We start from the raw sequence: 18,567 nt of genomic DNA, 5'->3' as shown, positions 1-18,567 counted from the left end.
TGAACCTATAAACATGGGCTTGCAGACATGACCTTGGACACGTGAACCTACAGACGTGAACGTGTAGGTTAATGTCTAGTTCATACAAAATAAGGCGTGAGCCTATATACGTAAACTTGTAGACGTTAACCTACAGATATGAATCTACAGATGTGAGCCTTAGGCGTGACCCTGGACATGTGAACCTATAGACGTGAGCTTGGAAAATTATGAGTCTAGAGGTGTGAACCTAGAGACATGAGCCCAACAAAAAAGGTTTAAAAAAACTCAAAACTAAAACTAATCCTCCTTGATTTGCTGACTTCCCTGCTCACAATATCCATTGTATTCACATCTCTCTCCCTTTCCCAAGGTGAGCAAAGATTGCTCTCAAATGTAATCTCATCTTTCCCAATGGGGATCGCTTCCTCCCTTAATGGTTCATGATGGTTCTTCTCTACTCCTAGTTGTAAAGATATCTCCCAAGTGTTATCTCTTCTTTCCAAATGGGGATGATCTCTTCCTTTCTCTCCCTTGATGGTTAGTGATGCTTCTTCTTTACTCCCGATTGTAAACTCCAAGGCTCCCTCCTTAAGAAAGAGGAGCTCGAACTTAATTTTTTGTGTTACACAAGAAAAAAATGTTTGTTTTTGTAGCTTGAGTAGAATAGCCATGTCTAAAATTATTTTCAAACATGCTTTAGGAAGCACTAGAGAACATTTCGCCAGAGTGAAACCCTTGATGCAAACCTTGGACTAATTATTGATAAAAATGACAAATCCACCTCTAGTGAATGAAATAAGCCAACTAAATGCAAACTTGAGTGAAAAAACATCAAAACACCCAAAAACATGAGATGCCTATCAATAATTTGAGATGTGCTAAGACTAGTCTAATCATATGATTAACATATACTTAAGGAGGCTCAAAATAATCAAGAAAATCCATAATGATAATTAGCACATTGATGTAAAGTAGACAAGATAGGCACATTCAACTAATCTTTATTGCATGTGTTATCAAACCATATAATAAGAGGCTTCTAATATAGATAGTCTCTAGACTTATCTCCTTTATATGTGTCATGCCATGTGGCAATACCTTTTCGACATGCTTTTAGTGGCTCTCACCATTTACATAATATCTCATGTGGCATTCTTATTTTTCCACAACTCACGAGATAATATCTTGCACCTCTAAGGTGTGTTCACACACTCAACCAAATAACCTCACATTACATATTTCAACAACCTCTCTTAAGCGAAGGGTGTATAATCAATTAACCAAACACTAACCCACGACAATTTGGAATTATGCAAAAGTCATCTTTCAACACTCCCCCTCAATGATGCTAAATTAGAGTGTTCCACTCAGTGTGTCTACCACGCTAGACATTTAAGTCCATTATGAGCACCATTTTGCTTGACGGAGCCATGCACAACTCAACACACACTATATTATAAATCGTTTCAAGCACTATCCAATCAATTAACCATTCACTCATTGGGTTGAAAATACAATGGCTCCTATGTCATGTTGACTAGGATGAGAGGGGTATAGGACCATGCAGACACAGAGGGAGCCAACCACGTGGATGTAAAGCTAGTCTTTGTGTGGGAGGCACTGGAAGGTGAACTCCACTGATCCCCGACTGTGGCCAACAAGGGAGGAGAGTGATGAGATTTGGGGAGAGGTTCTAAGGTCTCCATGGGGTAACTGGTGATGGCTTGGGAATGTGGAGAGTGGAGATGGGGGGGGTTTAGGGAGAGGGGGATCCTCCACCATCAGGGAGTGTTGAAATGAGTGATGCTAGAGTGCCAAGTCACCTAGACAAGTTATCCCACGAGCTATCATATCTTCATTGTACTCTCCTCATATAAAAGGGGACCATTTCAAGCAATGAAAACAAGCAAGCTCTCAAGTCTCTTTATGAGTAAAAGTCTTAATCTTGTAAGCTAATTGTGCTTGAGTCTAAAGCTTAATTAGCTTAGTTCATGCATTATGATTGTTATTAGGTATCACCCACCCTAGCTTAATTTAGCTTAAAACTAATCACATGTTAATTAGTGTAAGATTAAGTCATTCTTATCATCACCATCTCCATGTGGCATGACCGGAAGTGGCTCAAGACACAATTTCCCAAGTAAGAAGTGTAGTTTAGTGAAGGAACCCAAAGAGGGGTTAAGGACGGTGGCAATAGAGTCGAAGCAAGCACATAAATCACTCTCAAAAGGACCTGCAAAAGCCATAGTTTGTGGCTACCCCAATCATCCCTATAGCTACTACAGTAATCTCACTCTATTAGCCACTTGCACTCAGTTAAGCTCAACCTTATCTTCTACCCACTCTATTAGCCACTTGCACTCAGTTAAGCTCAGCCTTATCTTCTACCCAAGTGAGAGGTTGAGATTGCAAAGCGTCATTCTCCACACTCCCTTTACCATTGGCCAAGATCTCTTGTCCACTAACTCTCCATCTTAAGGCACCATAGAAATTTGTTAGAAAACGTCTGCAGCTCACGATTTCCACCCACAAGCATTGAGTGGTCTTTCTGTCCATTCCGCCTTGTTACTTGCAATCAACCCAAGTCCACTTGGTTGTGGGATAGCAATGTTCAAATAAATTTGGAAAAAAAAAAAACTTGACTTTTTCACCTAGCAAACCATGGTGGTTAATGGGCGTCATATGGTTCGAGTGGCTTATCTAGTAGCTACAAACGACATCGACAACTGATGAGAATAGTAGGAGGACGACCACCCAAGCTGTCGAGGTGCACTGCCATTGATAGAAAGATCAAGAATCCACGCCAAAAAGAAAAAAGCAAGGATGAAGTAGTAGAAAAGGCCACTGTGTAATTATTGCATAGTAGCTTCTGCAAGGTGTCTAAGTCCATGGAGGTGATCAAAGAGAAGCTGCGTATGACAAGCCATACATGTTGGAGAAGCCGCCCTGCTCCTTGGGCTGAAAGAAGAGTAGAATCCCATCAACCTCATTTGGCTAGCTTGTATTTGTGTGAGGAATCGTTTTTTCACTATATAATCTTACCACCTCACTTGGATGCCAGTCTTGTGTGCTTCATTCTATTGAAAGTGTTCTGAGAGAGGAGCATATGAGAGGGAGTAGGAATGCAGTAGTGTGCGCAAGTGAGTATCAAGAAGACAAACCAGCAGTAGAATTCGGATAGATGCCTAGAGACCTTTCTCTCAAGTGGTGTTTCTTCACATAAGGCAAGATATCCAAAGCTTTTTTGAAGCTCAAGCTGGTCAGGAATCCAAATAAGGTGAAGTTGTCTCAAGGTGTTAACTGTTGTCTCTAATTATGTGTTGATTGGAGAGAGGGGATACTTCTTTCGGATTATAATACATAGAACCCAATATACTTGTGAGAAAAGTAATATGCTAAGGGCAGGTCAACAAGTCTGATCCCAAGCTTTACGTCACTTTTTTTTCTTGTGTTGAGAATATTATGTGGTGTTGTTCTATCATCATCAGCAGTTCTTTTTTAGAGAGTTTATGAGGTGTAGAATCCAGATACTGCAATCATTGTAAAACTTTTGATCACTTTGTTAAATCATTGTACCCTTATAACTGAGTGGATCAAGGGGAGAGTAAGTTGGTTTTCTTGGAGAGTCGGCTTGTTTTTACCCCAAGTTTGAGTGAGTTCAAAGAGGTTCTACTTTGATTGTATGGTTTGCGTAGGTTTGAGATTGGTTAGAAGATATCACAAACATCCCATACTTCATCTTGTTCCTGGTGTTGGTTTGTTTGGAGATCAAGACTATAACCACGATTTTATCTTTGGTTCCTGAACCACATGTCAAAAATATTGTTTGTATTGGGTTCACTGTGGAGGTGCTTGGATCTTTGAGAACTGAATATATATGAATGATTTGTACTGAATATATATGAATGATTTGTACTGTTAAAACTCCTTGAATGGATGGGAAACCTTCACCTGGCCCCACATCTACCAAAGGAGATCCTACATGCTGAAGTTTGTGTGAAGAAGAAGATCTCAATTGATCCAGTTGTGATCATAAGTGTGGTTTGCTAGATATTGTAATTTCAAAATATAAACAATGTTAATTTCAATTTAACTGGATTGCTTTCAATGTTGTACAACCCAAATGCAAATGTAAAAACTCTTTTTGCTTTCTCCCATCACCATAAGATCTCACTTGTACAGTTATCATTGAATGTCAAAGGAAGTTACTTTCAAATTGAGGAGAGAAAATTGTGATGGTGTGTGTTTATAGTTTTCTAGTGTGATTCCACTTGTGATATACAATGCAGCTTAGCTAGCTATAGAGGTATTCCAGTTTGAAGGCCAAGTCTCACAATGTCCTATAGTATTTTGGGAATTCTGTAGTAACAGTTATCATTAATGCATTATTTTTTAAAAACCATTATTTAGTTATCTTGGAAGCAACCTATTATAGAAGGTTCAATTATTCAATATCTTATTTTGTGTTACCTTTCTGGTAGGAAATTGAGAAAGTGAGAGAGAGAGAGAGAGAGAGAGAGAGAGAGAGAGAGAGAGAGAGAGAGAGAGAGAGAGAGAGAGAATCTTTTTGAAATCCTCACCCAATTCCAAAAAAGCACTTGCTAGAAATAGCTCGCCAGATAAAATCCCTCGGCATGCACTACTAAGCTTGAACACTCTCGGACCACTATGCCAAACCAGAGGAGCCCACAAGTCTCGCATCTGAATCCAATAGTCATATCAAAATCCAAGGGGCCACTTCTGATAGCCATACCACTCCCCTTCAAGAACGCTCTAACCAACTAGTCACAAGGGTCATATAAAATTGACATTGTACATGTCTAGTCCATAGACCTGCCCAGTACAACTAGAGCCACCCCTTGTCCATCACACTAATCATGTCAAGAGCACACTCACCTCCCAAAAAGATGGGTCAAGGCCTCGAGTGACCATGTTTATAAATAAGACTCACCACTGGAGCGACATCTACATAGCAATCCATGCACCTATGCAGTACCTTCACAGGCATCCACAGTAAATAATTCACAATGAATACAAAGGCAAACAAGTAAAACATGATCGAGCATTTATGCATCACTCATGCATTCATAGTCTTGGTAAAACATTGCAAGTTCGACAAGACTTCCATAGTCCTCGAGTTGTAACTTTGATTGTTGATCCTCCAACCACATAGTCTAGGCAAGGTCTCTACCATTCCACAAAAAAATATCCAATTCCTTGAGATACTTTAATCTACCAAGAATCCTTATAACCTTTCTAAATTTAATGAAGGGTGAGATTTAAGGTCACGAGGTAAAAAAACTTATAAGGTGTATGTGACCTTTAGTTCTAAGTTCATAACTTTTTTTAGATCTCCATACGTCTTCCAGCATATTCAATGTCTTAGGACTTTAGGCCTTTAAGACTTTCCATCAAAAAGTCTTATTTAGAGGACAACTAATTTTATATTCTATATATAATACATAGTTGAGTATACTTATGGGCTTTTAAGGACTTATAAAAGTCTCAACTAAATCATTGGTTCATTCTATTGGCGAAAATCTTTAATACTCAACTAGATCAACTAAATGCCTAGGTCTTACTATCTTCTTTTCTCTCTCTCATAAACTTACCTTGATTAAACCTTCATCTTCAAGGTTTACTTTACTCCAATCTCTAGTCTAAGGAATAATTTCCACTTACAAATTAAGCCTAAGTGTCTTGTTACTTGGCCTTAAAAATTAAGACTCTATATCATTCTAGAAATCCTAATTTATCCTATCTTATGGACTTAATCTAAGACTTTCTCTCTCTACGTTTAAACTAATATCCACTTTATCATTGTTTACCCTTGTTTTAGACTCAAGCATTCCTCTAAATTTCTTTTTAAAGTAGGAGTAAACATCAAAGATTAATCTTCTAAACATCAAAGATTAATCTTCTAAACATAATCCCCCTTTTAGAGAGAGATACATAAATTATAAAGAAGTCTTCTCTCTCTAGAACTATTCCAAGGTATAATCTACATTCAAGCCCTCATTGTAATCCCAAAAATTCCTTCTAGGTTAAGGGTTAATTATAGGACAACAACCTATTTATAACCTATATTCTAAAGAGATAAAGAGACTCTTGAAAATCTTCACTCTCTCGAATTATGTTATTTTCCCTACAATTACTAGGGTCATTTCTTACAATTACTAGGGTCATTTCGTAAGGGTCTATTATAACAATTGAACATAATTATGTAAAACAAAAGCTTTACTTGAATTAAACAATTTTTCCCCTTATGTGTGAAATGGAACCCTATGCATATGCACACTAGGTGTACATGAAAAAGGGGGGATGCATAGGTTAATAATCCTAGCCTCTTAAATTTTCTTTTATTAAATCTAGATAAATTTAACGGAATTATACCCAAAAATTTCTCCGAACCTACTTTGGTAAAATTAAGGGTCCAATGATTCCTAATTTCTTCTATGCAGTTTTTATCCTAAGGTAGCCTTGATAATTTTTATAGCATAAAGGAATTCTTAAATTCAAGGTGTGTTTATCCTTCTTAGACCATTCAATTTAGCTTCTTAAGATCTAGTGGTCAAATGGGAATAAATTCAATAATTTCTCTTCTTAAGTTATTGAGAGAGAGTTGAATAATAATAATAAATTCATTCCTCACTAATTAATGAACTTTTGAATTCAACATTCAAAGAGTACAATTTGTATTGCAAAATTCAAATTTAAATCAAGGTATGCCAACTTACATGTAAAAAGGCTTGAAATTAACATGTGGAAGCCTCCCACTTGCTCAAGAGATCCCACCAATTTTTCTACCTTGAATTCAATGCCCAAATGTGACCAATTATGATGTCTACTAGCTAAAATGAGTAGACTATAGGGTACAATGACACTTCAAGGACTTGGAGTACTATTGTAAGGAGTAATAACTTTGATAAACTAGCATCTAGGTCCTTCTAAATGAGGCACGAGAAAATGAAGGGGGATGGCCCCATTTTATAGCCCTAGCCATGCCTACATACATGCATAACCACTCTAGATAAGTGGGTACTCTAGCCTACCATGCACCTAAAGTTAATTGTGTGCACTTGAGCAAATTATGGGCTAGACAAAGTCTTGAGGTATGTATGAGGTGCCTTTTTCTAAAGTAAACTAACAGAGGTATGCATGACACCTAAGGTTGGTGAAAACTACTTACCAGACTTACTACTCTTATTTATTGACTACCCATGGTTCCTCACTTTCTACTTACCACATGTACTACTCTTTTTTACTTACTACCCATGGTTTCTCACTTTCTACCTTAAAAATCCACCCTTGGTTTTCATCATACCATGGTTTTGCAACCTTAGTCTATTTAATCTTGTAGATTTAATTTATTAATGTGCACACTCCTTGCCTAAGGTGAATTTTTATTTATTTTCTTGGGGATAACCTTAATGTTTTTATACCAAATATTAACATTAGGAAAATTGACAGTACTGAACTCTTTTTCGGGGTCTATTTCTTTAAATTCCCTCATCTTCACTTTATTACATACTACTACCAGGGTTGCACATGTGCACGTAGGCTCCCAAGTCTTAATTATTTTTTATATGCTACTCCCACTATAATTAATTTTGGGTTTATAAATCTTGGTACTCCCACTATAATTAATTTTTATATGCTAAAATAATTCAAATCATTAAGAAGAATTTCAACCTTAGTTAAAGAAAAATACAACATTATTCCCTTTTTCTCTCTCTACAACATCACATAGATTTTAATGATTTTTCTACATTTATAAAATAGAGGGTAAGAGAAGGATCTTACAATATGGCTTGGTTGAAGAAGAAAAGGGTGGTGAGGATGGACCGAAGAAGAAAAGGGTAGTGAGGATGGGTTGGTACATGGTGTTGATGCAGGCTAAGATGGTGTGGAAGGGAGGGGTTCAAATAGTAGGGTCTGATAAAAGGATATTGAATTAAAGCAAATAAAGAGCCATGGTTTGGTTGATAAGGGTAAGGTTGTGGACCCATGAGAGAAGCATGCCTAACTTCCTTTGGTTGCACCCTTCCAATGGGGTATCATCCAAGGCAAGGTCTCTGTTTTATGAGTTTTGACATATGCCTCAGTGATGAGGGTTTTCTTAGAGGAGGAGGTCTTGGTAGGCCACTTCCCTAGCAGCCGCTTTGCTCACTATGTGATTGTACTCCTCATGGAACTCAATGAGCTCTGGTTATGTGTTGTGGCAAGGGTAGCATCACACTCCTTTGTAAATTGGTTAGTCGCACGGACTGCTTGGGGCTTTTTGACTTTAGCTTGTTTGAGCTCATCTAGGAATTTTTCCTTTTGGGTTTTATGTGCCTAGGCGCTACTGTAAACTTGGTGGTCTCTAGGGCTTGGTATTGAAGGTAGAGCACATACATGTCCTACTTGTGAGTGCAAGCTAGCTCCTCTTAAGTGGCTTCGTTAGCTAAACTACCACAAAGCCGATGGATTTCACGTTTAGCTTTCTTGACCTTAGATTTAAGCTTAGCATTCTTCTTATGGGTAGCCTAAAGCGATTGTTGGGAATGGCCCTCTTCCCTGATGTATACATCCTCGCTCCTTTGAGCTCTTCTCGTGTTGGAGGATGTGACACCTGGAGATTTCAGCTATAAGGCCAATAAGCTTGACCCACCAGTGAGTTTCGATGTTGGAAGTGCTAAGAGCAGCTACAAAATCATGGGTTAATTCTGATGGAAAGAAGACATGGTAAGAGACCAAACTATCACATCCTTGAGTGTGTCAAAGAGGTGGGTATGGGGGGATGGTCCAAAGGGCAAAAGACCAACTGAGAAGGTGGAGGTTCGAGTGAAGTAGGAGTTGGCGATAGTAGATTTGGAGAGGGTGGTGGGAGCCCGATCATGGGTCATTTGGTACTCTCTTGATGGGCATCTTAGCTTGGGCTTCAAGCACCCCTCCCACAGATGTGGGTCAAATGTAAAGAAGATTTAAGGCTCAAACATATCACTTGTTGCAGAGCCAAGATCTTGTGAGTGGACTAGCAATCAGGATGGTGGGCACTAGGGGATTAAGGCTATAGTTGGGCTAGAGCCATTGATATGGGGGTAGTAGAAGGTTCCGGGACTTGGAAAGAAACAGATAAGTTGTGGGATGGCTCCTGTTTGTGTTTCTTTTTGGAAAAGGTTGGGGCTTGTGGGTATTAGTGAGATGTTACACCAGAGGGCACGAGGCAGCGAGACACGGGTGGTGGAATCTCTTTGTCAATGGCATGACGAAGGATATTTGTGAGCATATGTACACAATGTGCCTTGCATGCTAGGTTCGCATGAGCTTTGGAGCTTTGTAGAAGACTTTAGCCCAATTTATCTCGGTTGGCCAAAAAAGCAGCTTAGTAAGGATGGTGAGGGACACCCTGTTATAGTAGTCTCGGGCCTTCTAAGTGAGTCAAGAAGGTGAGCACACGAGCTAGTGGAACCCATTATGGGATGACTGTCATCAAATTTAGCCTCTTTAGAATTGAGGTCTTCAAATTTAGCCCCATTAGAATTGAAGTCATCGTTTGCGAGGATTAGGTGCCAAACCTCGGCAATGGCTCCCTTCCCACTATGGAATTCAGATGCATGGGCCATCAAGTGTAGGGCTCTTTACATGAGATTCTCACTGAGCAAGATCTGACAAAGTGACCCATCTGGTATCTCAACCTTCCCTAAAAAAAAATTTATCATGGTAGGAATCAATGTAAGGGAATAGTTTTATCCAAGCCCCATATGGATTGGTTATGAAAGACCATGATTGACCTTGTCGAGGTAAGAGGCTACTTTAGTTAAATGGTTCATGACATGAAATTCTACTGATAGTAGAGGTAGGCCACCCTAAAGAGATTCCAATGGGGCTTTTGAATTGGGTATGGAGTAGAAATCCTCAAATGATGGGGGCACATCATGTCAAGGTCTAGGGAGCAAGAATTATCATGAATGGTGAGGGACATTTTAGTGACAAATGGTTTTGGAAGATTCAAAGGCTGCCTTCTATGCTCCCTACATAAGGGTGACAATGTGGAGGTGGCACCGTCCACCATGATGTGTGCGAGAATGTTCCTTGTGTAATGAATTAAATTCTTAGTTTTCAGTAAGTGCACGATCGTTGTGTGCACAATGCCATGTTAGTGCAAGTGGCAATGATGTGGCATGAAGAGTTGGCCATGATAGACTATGAGAAAGGGTTTTTAGAGAGAGAGATTAACAAGAGGTATTGAAATATGCAAGTGAATGGGTGTGTGCGGGAACAAGCCCTTATAGCAAGAGATTGTAAAAGGGAGTCTGTAATTAAGTGGGTAGCAGTGAAAAGGTGAGAATAATCTACTGATGAGAGAATCAAGGGTAGCATGAGTGAATATAGGGATGTGGAAAGATTCTAGGAAAAGGTGCCCCAGATGTAGGGGAGGATGTGAGGTGGCACAAATCAAGGAGAAATCAGTGGGATTAGATGCTTGTCATCTTGTGGATATAAAACCTATAAATTGAGGCATTGGCCTAATGAGAAATTGTTGGTTTTTGAGTATCCATGCCTACATTATCTTATTAGATTAATTGTTCACTAATCTCATCTTAATCATCTTCTAATCACCTTCTAATCATGTTAATTCTTGTGTTTAATCTACCATAGCTCATCACATTGCTGCAAATTTAACTTGGTATCAGAGCCAAGCTTAGGATTCATCTAACTTTTAGCCTAATCATCCTCCTAATCACCCTACTAATCTTGATTAGGAGTTAATCACCTTTTTAGTCTTTTTCAACTAACCTTCTGCACCCCTAGCTGGTGGAGGGGCTTGATCTCCCTCCAGCCTTAACATTAGGCTATAATCTTTTAGCCACATCTAGTTACAACCTCTACGCTTCTCAGACCAGCGCATCAACGCGTCAAACCGCCGCCAGGATCTGCAAAAAATCGTGGTCTCACCGACGCCTTGTTTTCTGAGAAAAACTTCAAATACATCATCACTACTTGGAATTGGAGCTATTGGAGCTAGCCCAAAGGTTTTTTGGGTGTGCTGAACATGCTGGTTATCTCAGATTTGAGCAATTCCTCAAGGAGAAGTGGCATCAAGCTCTACATCAAATCTGCAAGTGACTTTGGTAAAATAGAGATTAAGCATTCAATGTTTGGTCAAATCTTTTGTTTCTTGGCTTGATCCTCTACTAGACTAACTGCTATTGATGCCTTTGAAAGGATCTAAGGCACCAGATCTGACCTCCCCGTACACTCTATTTTTTGCACACAAAACAAGGGATTATTTCACTAATCAATGATTAATTAGTACTAATCACTATTTTTTGGTGCAATTGATGGTTCAAATTTACCATTGGGTATCTAATACAGATCTCTATCACTTTAGATTGCAATTTGACAGTGGTTTGATATCCCAACCATTCAGTACAAATCAGTTACCCTTGGCTTTATACAATTTTTAGTGTATTCATGCTTGTAAATATGTTGTAATCATCATTTAACACTAGATTTGAGTTGTAAAAGGGTAGACACTGGTCTTGAATCTTGGATTGGATCAAGAGCTAAGACCCCCTTCACATCATGAGCACTGCATAAGAAATAGCTAAATTTAACGTGGAACAGTTCCATACATAGCAAACAAAGACAATGTATTCGCTCATGAGGAAGAATCTGTGGGGACTAGTTGAGGGAAGAGATGAATGTCCAGTGGAAAATGGAGAGAATGAGTGGAAGAACAGAAAGGAGAAAGCATTCTATGCCCAAGGAGGTCTTGCACAAGGACGAGGAAGAGGAAGAGGCAGGGGAGGAGGAAGGACCTTCACTTGCCACAACTGTGGGAAGCCAAGACACATGGCTAGAGACTACTACAGCAAACCAAATGAAGACGGATCGACATCGGCAAACTTCATGTAGACTCCTAAGAGGAGTTAAGACATCTTTTCTGAGAGAGAAAGAGAGAGAAACCCCACAACCCAATGTAACCTGCCCCAATAGAGTAAAACCACCTCTGAGCCACCGATGATGTAGGCCATGTGGTAGATGTATGTGTGAGCACTTTAGTCAAGGTCGGACACTTGTAGTAGCCTTGGACACATAGAGAGAGAGAGTGTCAAAGGACTATTGAGTTAGGGACTTGAGGCACTGGTCGGGGGCTCCCAAGTAAGAGAGAAACTTGGTATAGGGTCCAAGTGTGCTAGAGTTATTTACTTGAGGGGAGGTGTTGAAATATGCAAGTGAATGGGTGTGTGCAGGAACAAGCCCTTAGCAAGAGACTTTAAAAAGGGAGTCTGTAATTAAGTGGGTAGCAATGAAAAGGTGATAATAATCTATTGATGAGAGAATCAAGGGTGGCATGAGTGAATATAGGGGTGTGGAAAGATTCTAGGAAAAGGTTCTCCCAGATGTAGGGGAGGTGGTACAAATCAAGGAGAAATCAGTGGGATTAGATGCTTGGCATCTTGTGGATGTAAAACCTATGAATTGAGGCATTGGCCTAATGAGAAATTGCTAGTTTTTGAGTATCCATGCCTACATTATCCTATTAGATTAATTGTTTCACTAATCTCATCTTAATCATCTAATCACCTTTTAATCATGTTGATTCTTGTGTTTGATCCACATAGCTCATCACATTGCTGCAAATTTAACTAGAGAATTAGCAAGAGCAAGACTCTATTGCACAATGGGAGAGTCTCATGTATTATGAGAGAAATTCACTTATATACATGGCCATAAGTGTTCACAGTCACTTAAACTATGGCCGGCGGTCCGGCGCTTTAGGCTCATAAGAGGCCTAATGCTATTACAATGACTACTCTCATAATATATCCATGTACATCACTTGGGACTTCATCCTACATGCTACCACATGCTCTTGAAGAAGCAGAAATCGCCATAAGTATTCCATCGAACCATTACGGGCACCCGTCCAAGTTGTAGCTTTGGACACCATTGCTTCATATCTTGAATGTATGACTCTTTGGTGTATCTACCTTGACTCCTTGATGTAATGGTGGTATCTCTTGTTAACCCTAGGAATGGGTTAACACACAACTCCCCAACTCCCCTTTTTGCATTTCTTAAACATGTTTGTCCTTATACATTTTAAAACCTCACGATACAAAATCCTCTATCAAGAATTTGACTTGGACTTTTGTGATTTCATAAATTATAGTCCTATGCCTCAAAATCAAATAAGAGAGCAAACATTTTATGCATTAGCTTAAATGTATTGCATACCCAATATAGCTAAGCATTTACAGCATAGAATTGTAGCAATGTAAGTACAACAAAGGCATAAATGCCATCAAATAATTCCAAGAACATAGATTTACCCTTGTAGAACCATGAGAAATTGACCAAAATGATGCCAAAATTGGGCATCATCTGTTGATAAATATGGTGCCAAAGAGCACAAGGGTAGGGAGTGAGTTGATTAAGCCAAGAAAGTGCAAAGCATAGCATGCAGCCACATGAGCAAACGGATATATTCCACATTGATGTACAAGCCCAAGGGTGTACCTCATCATATAAAAGGGGGTCATTTCAAGTAATGAAATATATCACTTGCACACATCTCAAGCCTCTCTATGAGTACAAATCTTAATCTTGTTAAGCAAGTGAATCCAAGTATGGAGTTGCTCTGGTTGTTCAAGCCTTTCTAAACTTTAGCGATTTGTGGCCAACATTGACTTTGCTAATTTCTCCTTAATCTCTCAAGCTTTTTGCAAAACCCTTCAAACCACCTCTAAAAACCTCTGAGCTAGAGAGTAACCAAGCCAAAGAGCCTTTGAGTTACCCAAAAAAGTTAGAAATAAGGGGGGTGATGACATGTAAACCTCACATCTGACCACCTAGCCCACAGATTTATCACCAAGGGAGGATGTTGAGATGTGTGGTGCCAAAGAGCACAAAGAAGAGGTAGGGAGTGAGTTGAGTAAGCCAAAGAAAGTGCAAAGCATAGCATGTAGCCACATGAGCAAAGGGATATGTCCCACATTGATGTACAAGACCAAGGGTGTACCTCCTCATATAAAAGGGGGCCATTTCAAGCAATGAAATATATCACTTACACATATCTCAAGCGTCTCTATGAGTACAAGTCTTAATCTTGTAACCTAATTGTGCTTGATTTTATTACACTTACTCATCAACATGAGTACACTTAGATTACACCCACCTTAGGTTAATCCACTCGAATCATGTTTAATTTGTGTAAGATTAGCATTAATCACCTTGCTCTCATGCACATGATATCCATGGATTTCAACATCATCACTATTCCAAAAGGAATATCTTCAAGATCAAGGTCAACAAGGCTACTATGAAGATCAAAAAATCAAAGGAATTATCATTGTTTACTGCTAATAACCCTATAAAAAAGATAGCCCATCTTCCTGACAAAGAAGATTCTATTGAAGAATTCTTTGACTCAAAAAAGCAAAGTTGTGCTCTTGAGATTAAGGCAATCAAGAAGAAATATCTGTGTTCTAAAAAACCACTTGCTAGATGGGAAAATCTAGATTTGAACTGAGCTACCATTGAAAGAAGGTGACATCCCTATAAAGGCATCTCACCCAAGAATGAGTCCTAATAACTTCAAAGAATGTAGGAAGCTTATGAGAATGATATGATACTGAAAGGATTGATTATGGGGAAGGTGACTCAAACTAGTCTTCTCCTGCTTTCTTGGAAATAAATATAATGAGATCGAAAGGGGGAAAAAGAGAATGCTAGTAGGTTACAAAAAACTCAATCAACATCTAATTGATTAAAAAATATCCCATTCTGAACAAGGATAATCTTATTAATTCAATCTCTTTGATAAAATGGTGTTCATAGCTAGATATGAAATCTTGCGTCCACTAGATAAAGATTGCCAAGTAAGATCAACATCACACTTTTTGTGGTTCCTCAAGGGCAATATAAGTCGTCAAAGGTAATGCCGTTGGACTAAAGAATGCACCATCTAAGTTCCAAAGATGCATAGACTCATTATTTAGGCAATTTTAAAAAAATTTGGCCCTATACATTGATGATGTCTTAATCTTTTCTAAATGCCTCACTAACCATGTCAAGCACTTGAATTAGTTTATATGTATACTAGAAAGGTTTGGATTTGTAATTTCAAAAAAAAGAAATTACATATGTTTCTCCAAAAGAAAAAATTTCTAGGAGTGAATCTGCAAGAGCATGTAATCTAAAAAATATGCAGTTTTCTAGAAAGATTCCCTAACATCAAGGTTGCCCAAATGTTTTTAAAGTTTTTGAATTATATCTCCTTGGATTTACCCTTTGAACCTCTCCAAAGATCGGCACTCCTCCAAAAATTTATGACAGCAAAAACAAGGTCGATAGAAAAGCAAACTGAAGCAGTCAAGAAAATATAAGAAAAATGTCTCTCTCTACCTAAGATGCATCTTTCTACAAATGGGCATCTCACAGTCTACTCTGATGCATCTGATAAGTATTGGAGTGGCATCCTAACAGAAACCAAGAATGGCAATATTGGATCTATTCTAATCAGCAAGATGTCCATCTTGTTGTGCCACTTGACTTAAGAGATAGTGAACACACACCTCCCAACCTGTGTGGAGACTACCCATCCCTCACTTGGAGAAAACATCCATTTGTGAGGGACTATAATATCCAAACCCTACTCCACAATTGCCATGTTATAAAAAATAGAATCTAAAAATTCCCTAGAATCCATTTGCGAGGGACTATAATATCCAGACCCTACTCCACAATTGCCATGTTATCAATCCGCTTGGACCCAAAAAAAAAATAGAATCCAAAATTCCGTAGAAAGTGCTAAGGCACCCCTTTCTTGAATAGTCACCACATATGAGCCTTGTTCCCTGAGTAATGTACTAAAATAAATACAAGATGTTTGCTACTGCAGTGTACTTGAATAGAATCCAAAATTTCGTAGAAAGTGCTAAGGCACCCCTTTCTTGAATAGTCACCACATATGAGCCGTGTTCCCTGAGTAATGTACTAAAATAAATACAAGATGTTTGCTACTGCAGTGTACTTGTGTGAACATGACTCCTACCGCGCAGCTATACATGAGAGTACACCTATTATGAGGATGAGAGGATTTAGGCCGGATAATATTGGTCACTTGAAAGTCTTTGGATGTGTTGCATATGTTCATGTACTAGATGAGAGAAGAAGGAAATTGGATCCAAAGGGTGAAAAATGTGTTTTCATTGGGTATGCGCAAGAAAGAAAAGCATACAAATGCTATAATCCAGTGACAAAATAGGTTGTCATTAGTAGAGATGTGATCTTTGTGATAAGATGCGAACTTGGGGTACAAAGAAAGTGAGCATGTCATAGTTGATGACATAGATGAAAATGAGGATGTGAATCTTCCTATGCAAGAATCTACGAGTATGAGTGGACCACTTGAGTCCATGGTCAGAAAGATTGAGACATGATGTGAGCACTGAGAGTAGTGCTGTGGACAAAAAGGAAAGAAGAAAGTCGAAGGTATTGGCATTGGTATTACAGGTTATGATTCATCAAGCTCAGAAAGCCTTGATGAAGAATTAGGGATTCCAAAAATAATAACTCCAGGCGTTAGGATGATAGGTATGTGCCACTACATGCTAGAGAACATGAGAACATGGAGCTCGTAGTGAGCCACAACCAGTGAGGAGATCACAGAGAGTGAGATACCCAGTAAAACAGAGGTTGACATACAGCGGTTATGCTATGTATTATGCATATATGACATCAGTGGTAAAGCATGTAGAGCCTTCATGTTTTGAAGAGGCTATTGGCAAGGAAACATGGGATAGAGCCATGGATGAGAAGATGGATGCCTTGGTGCATAATGACACGTGGGATTCGGTAGATTTTCCAAATGGCAAGAATGTGATTGGCTGTAAATGGGTTTACAACATGAAGTGTAAATCAGATGGTTCAATAGAGAGGCATAAAAAGCAAGGTTGGTTGCAAAAGGATATGCACAGACACATGGTTTTGATTATGATGAGACATTTAGCCCAGTGGCTAAGATGGCTATAGTTAGGTCTGTGATATCTATGGCTGCTTCTCGTGGATGGAATAATATGTTTCAAATGGATGTGAAGAATGCCTTCCTCAATGGTGAGCTACAAGAGAAAGTATTTATGGAACAACTAGAGGGGTATATACACCCTAAGTATCCCACATGTGTATGTAAATTGAAGAAAGCATTGTATTTAAAGTAGGCACCAAGATCTTGGAGTGAGAAAATAAGCAAGTATCTTATGAGCATTGGTTTTCATGTGGGAAACTCAGATTCTTCACTTTATGTTGTGAAGAAGACACAGAATGGATTGGTTGTGATAGTCATTTATGTGGATGACTTGATTGTGACAGGTGATCATGGGAAAGACATTGAGGATGTGAAGATGTCTTTAAGCACACAGTTTAATATGAAGGATTTGGGTGAACTCAGATTCTTTCTTGGTATTGAGGTGATCAGGACATCTCATGGTATATGGCTGGTGTAAAGGCAGTATGCCGCCTTAGACATGTTAGCAAAGTATGGAATGACAGGTTGTAAGCCTATGATGACACCATTGGAGCAGCAGAATATGAAGCTTATAGCTAATTTGGGTGATGAACTGGAAGATGTCACCATGTACAGGAAAATGAGAAAGCCTCATTTGGATGCTGTCAGGAGGATTATGAGATATGTGAAGACCACTGCCCATTATGGTCTATTTTATGAATCAGGGAAAGAGTTGAATGTGTATGGTTACACACATGCAGATTGGGCAGAAAGTTCATATGATAGGAGATCTACTAGTGGGTATGCGTCCAGCATTGGGAATGCTGCAGTGAGTTGGAGTAGCAAGAAGCAACCCACAGTTGCCTTGTCTAGTAACAGAGGCGGAGTATAGAGGTGTGGCTATGGCCGTATGTGAGGTGATGTTGCTGAAAAAGCTACTTGGTGATTTGGGTCAGCATTATTATGATGGAGTTATCATACACTGTGACAACATGAGCAGTATACAACTAGCTAGTAACCGTGTCGATTATGTGAGGACCAAACACATAGAGGTCCATTATCATTTCATCAGGGAGAAAGTGTTGGATGGATAGATTAATTTGTCTTATGTAAAGGCAGATGAGCAAGTGGCTGACATATTCACTAAGTCACTTGGGAAGGACAAGTTTGAGTACTTCCGAGACAGGCTTGGAGTACGAGAGATGGATATGATGAGCTTGAGGGGGAGTGTTGAGAAGAAAAGTGTTGATAGCCCAAGCTCATCTTCTTTATCTATGGCTGTACATCATGAGCTTGAGAGGGGCTGTTGAGATTACAAGCTCGATGACATCTAGAGCTAGGCACAATATGTGCTGGCAAGGTAGATAGCAGCATGTGTGTGTGACAATAAATGGTCGCATCCAACTGGCCACAATGTGTGGACATTAGATAGGGTTATTTGGTGTGTGAACACAGTACATTTAGTGTGTGGTGTGAAGTTCTCTTCTATTATGCATTGTGTGAGAGTGGATATGGCTTCCCTCTTTGGTTAGGGTTACACTAATGGATTACGGTTTGCTCTTTAGTGTGTGCTCTCTCTTTATCAG

Source organism: Cibotium barometz, chromosome 21, assembly GCF_041138505.1.
Source record: "Cibotium barometz isolate CiBa-2024 chromosome 21, ASM4113850v1, whole genome shotgun sequence".
NCBI classification, from domain to species: Eukaryota; Viridiplantae; Streptophyta; class Polypodiopsida; order Cyatheales; family Cibotiaceae; genus Cibotium; species Cibotium barometz.
Note: the sequence above shows the minus strand (reverse complement) of the source record.